This window comes from Dendrobates tinctorius, unplaced genomic scaffold (genome assembly GCF_039654945.1).
Source record: "Dendrobates tinctorius isolate UK_male_01 unplaced genomic scaffold, ASM3965494v1 ptg000011l, whole genome shotgun sequence".
NCBI classification, from domain to species: Eukaryota; Metazoa; Chordata; class Amphibia; order Anura; family Dendrobatidae; genus Dendrobates; species Dendrobates tinctorius.
The window spans coordinates 113,862,303-113,866,222 of record NW_027361679.1 but is presented as its reverse complement, the minus strand read 5'-3'; positions in this window follow the sequence as shown (position 1 = coordinate 113,866,222).

The following is a 3,920-nucleotide window of genomic DNA, read 5'->3' as shown; positions in this document are numbered from 1 at the left end:
AACCCTAACCCCAACACACCCCTAACCCTAATCCCAACCCTAACCCTAATCCCAACCCTAATCCTAATTCTAACCCTAATTCTAGTTCGCCCTAACCCTAATTCTAACCCTAGTCGTGACCCGAGCCCTAACCCTAGCCCAGCCCTAGCCCTAGCACAACCCTAACCCTAGCCTAACCCTAGCCCTAACCCTAGCCCAACCCTAGCCCAACCCTAGCCCAACCCTAACCCTAGCCCAACCCTAACCCTAACCCTAGCCCAACCCTAACCCCAACCCTAACCCTAGCCCTAACCCTAGCCCTAACCCTAACCCTAACCCTAGCCCTAACCCTACCCTAACCCTAACCCTAACCCTAATGGAAAACTGAAAAAAAAATATTTTCTTTATTTCATTATATTGGCCTATATAAGGGAGTGATAAACGGGGGGGTTATGTACTATTTTTTTCATTTTGATCACTATGATCGTTTATCATAGTGGTCAAAATAATGAATGGAATCTGCCAGCCGGAGCCGGCAGATTCCCGGCGGGCGCACTGCGCATGCGCCCGCCATTTTCAAGATGGCGGCGCCCATCAGAGGACGCCGGCGGGATGTGGGACCACCGGGAGGGGACGGAGGGCCACGGAGAGGTACCGGGGGGGATCGGGGACCCTATTTCTCTCTCCTCTGATGTGCGATCACATCAGAGGAGAGAGAAATTAAATGTAAAATCGCGGCTTTTTTTTTGCGGTCGCCGTTATAGGGTTAATAACGGCGATCGCAAAAGCGGGGGTCGGTAAAAAACGACCGATTCATGTTCTCTGGGGTCTCGGCTACCCCTGGCAGCCGAGACCCCGGAGAAAATCCGACACTGGGGGGCGCTATTCACTTAAATCACAGCGCCGTGAATTAACGGCGCTGTGGTTTTAGTACCCTTAATTACCGCCGTTAAAAGGCGTATCGGCGGTCGTTAAGGGGTTAAATTCGGGTTCAGAAACATTCACCCAAAAGGATTGTATGCTGCAGGAAGCAATTCAATGGGACAGTTGTAAGAACGATGAGGAGGCAGTTGGTCGGCTTTCTTCTTACTGCAGACCTCACTGAACTGTTGGTACTGAGGTGGTAGTTTATCATCATTCTGATGAGAAATCTTGGATATTTAAATTTGTTTGAAAACAGGTACTAATATTAGCATGGCAATTATTCTTACAGTACTCAGAGAGAAAAGTAATGGTGCTCGATGCTCAGTTGATAGATGGGTTATGGATTGAAAACCATGGAATTCCTAGAATAACTGGAAATTTTGGAGAGGAAATAAGATTTGAAACTAACTGCTTCATGATCATTCGGTTCACTACAGATTTCAAGTTCAATTGTCTCGTGAGTAACAGGTCCAGAAGATTTTGATGATCCATTCACAGTTGCCATATCGATTGGCATTGATTTAGTCCTACTTACAATGTTATTATCAAGTGTAAATTGTAAGTCCATAAAATTTGCTCCATAATCTAACATGGCAGAGCATTGTGTTTTTTGGCTCTGAATTATGACCTGTATGGGAATGACAAAATGAGACCATGGTGATTGCTCTTTGCTTTTATCCTGCATTACATATGAGATGGTCTTCATAACCAGATCTGGTCATTCAAAAAGGTCTAAATCACTTTAAGTTTTGGCATTTGTGAAAGCTATGGTCCTTTTATTAGGACAGTTAATGGCAAAATGTCCAGTGCCCCCACAATAGAGGCATAAATTTTCTGTACGTCACCTTTCCATCTCTACTGCCGAGAGAGGTTTACGGATTACGAGGAGAGACGGAAAGGATAGTGGGTGCGGCTCACCACGTTGAAGACCTCGGTTCTAAGGCCGGTATCACACATGCGAGAAACTCGGCATTCAGGAGCGGAGCGTGCAGCTGCATGTATTGCTATGCAGCCATACACTCTGATCCGAGTGCCAGCGGCAGTGCCAGGTATTAACACGCGAGACTCGTCCGAGTTTCTCGCACGTATGATCCCGGCCTAAGTAGGAGGTCACCTGGAAGGTACCGTTTCCGCTGGTGACAGCAGCTATGTTAGGAAGAAAAAAAGAGATTCCATTGGCACAATCCAATCCAGTAATAAAACTATTCTTTATTGGAGCAATTTTAAAAAAGTTTAAAAAGACCCAGAAGCCTGACATGTTTCTGGTGTGCACAGACACACTTACTCATAGGCCATGAGAGGTAGAATGAACAAGGAACATATAAAGCAGAATAGAAACGGTTGAACCAATCAACATGATTGAAAAACAGACTGCTGTGAAAAAAGATAAAAAGGTGAAACTAATGACTACACATGAACATACCATGAAGAAATATAAATGAGCTGATCATTGGATATTAGATACTGAAGCAAAATAACGCAGCAAAAAAAAACAAAACAATTATATAGATATACATGCAACATTAAACAAATTCAATAAATATAAATTAAATAATTTCTATAATTTATGCCATAAGGAAATGTTGTATTTGGCTGCAAAATCCAATATGCCTCGCATAACGCACATTGATTTTGCCAATTTCCTCCTCTAATCGGGGAGTTCACCTTTTCAATACCAAAGAACGAGAGATGAGAAATGTCCCCTCTATGCACGGTACAATATAATGTTTGACCGCACCTGAATAACCAGCATTGTTGCAATTAATACTGGTGTCTTGTCCAGCTATCCTTCTTTTCAATTTTCTTGTGGTATGTGTCACGTGCCCTGTCCTGTGTGACACGGCCAGCAGGCTGGTAACTAATACAACAGGACACGGCACGTGTAATTGTCCAGTGTGACGAGGCCCACAGGCCGGTAACTAATACAACAAGACACAGGGGGTAGGGAAACATTTACAACGGTGGGCCCTGCGATAGGGAACGGGGACGTGGAGACCTCCTGCACTCCCCTATGTCAGTGTCCCTAACGCTCCTAACGTTCCCTATGCCAGTTTCGCACTGGACGCCGATCACGAAACTGTCACCCTAGCACACCCTACACCTATCCCTTACTAGGGAGCTGGGTGGCGTAGGCACTGGCCCCACCGCTGCACTAATACACACTAAGGAAAAGTGACAAACAGGGAAACACTTAGCTTTGCTCTGATGCACTAGCTCCAGGCAACAGGGTCCAACACCTGAGTGCATCATCCTCCCACCGTGTCCAACACCTGGGTGCAGCTGTCCAGCAATGGAGTCCAGCACCTGAGTGCAGCTGTCCAGCAATGGAGTCCAGCACCTGAGTGCAGCTTCCAGCAAAAGAGTCCAGCAACTAAGTGCAGCTCTACACCATAGCTGCCACTCCACCAAGCTTTGCAAGAATTCTTCACTGACACCATAGCTGCCACTCCACCATGCTTAACATGAACTCCTCGCTGACACCATAGCTGCCACTCCACCATGCTTTACACGAACTCCTCGCTGACACCATAGCTGCCACTCCAGGACTCTGACTGAGTTGTCCTGGACTCTCCTCAGCTCCTTCCTTCACCCAGTATGGTTGGAAAAGCTAAACAATATCACCAACGTCAGTGAGCACAACTGACACATCTTTATTGAGTAAACACACCTGTTAGTGATTCCCGTGCAATTACACTAACCACCACCGGGGGCCAAACTATCTCTAAAAACACCAGTGTGATGACCATACTGGCCACCGGGGGCAAACAGAACAAAATACACCACCGTGTAATAATCCTAATGGCCACTGGGGGCAAACCCAACTCCGAGCACACAGCTCAAGGAAAAAAAAAAGGTTACTTTGCATTATATCAGTCATGATCCAGCATGGATCATGACAGTATGCCCGATATATTGCAGATTGCAGGTATTGCAATAAATAACATGATTGGAGTTGCAATTCGAAAATGATTTTATGTGATATGCTGTACCATTAGATGACTGGAATATGTGCTTTC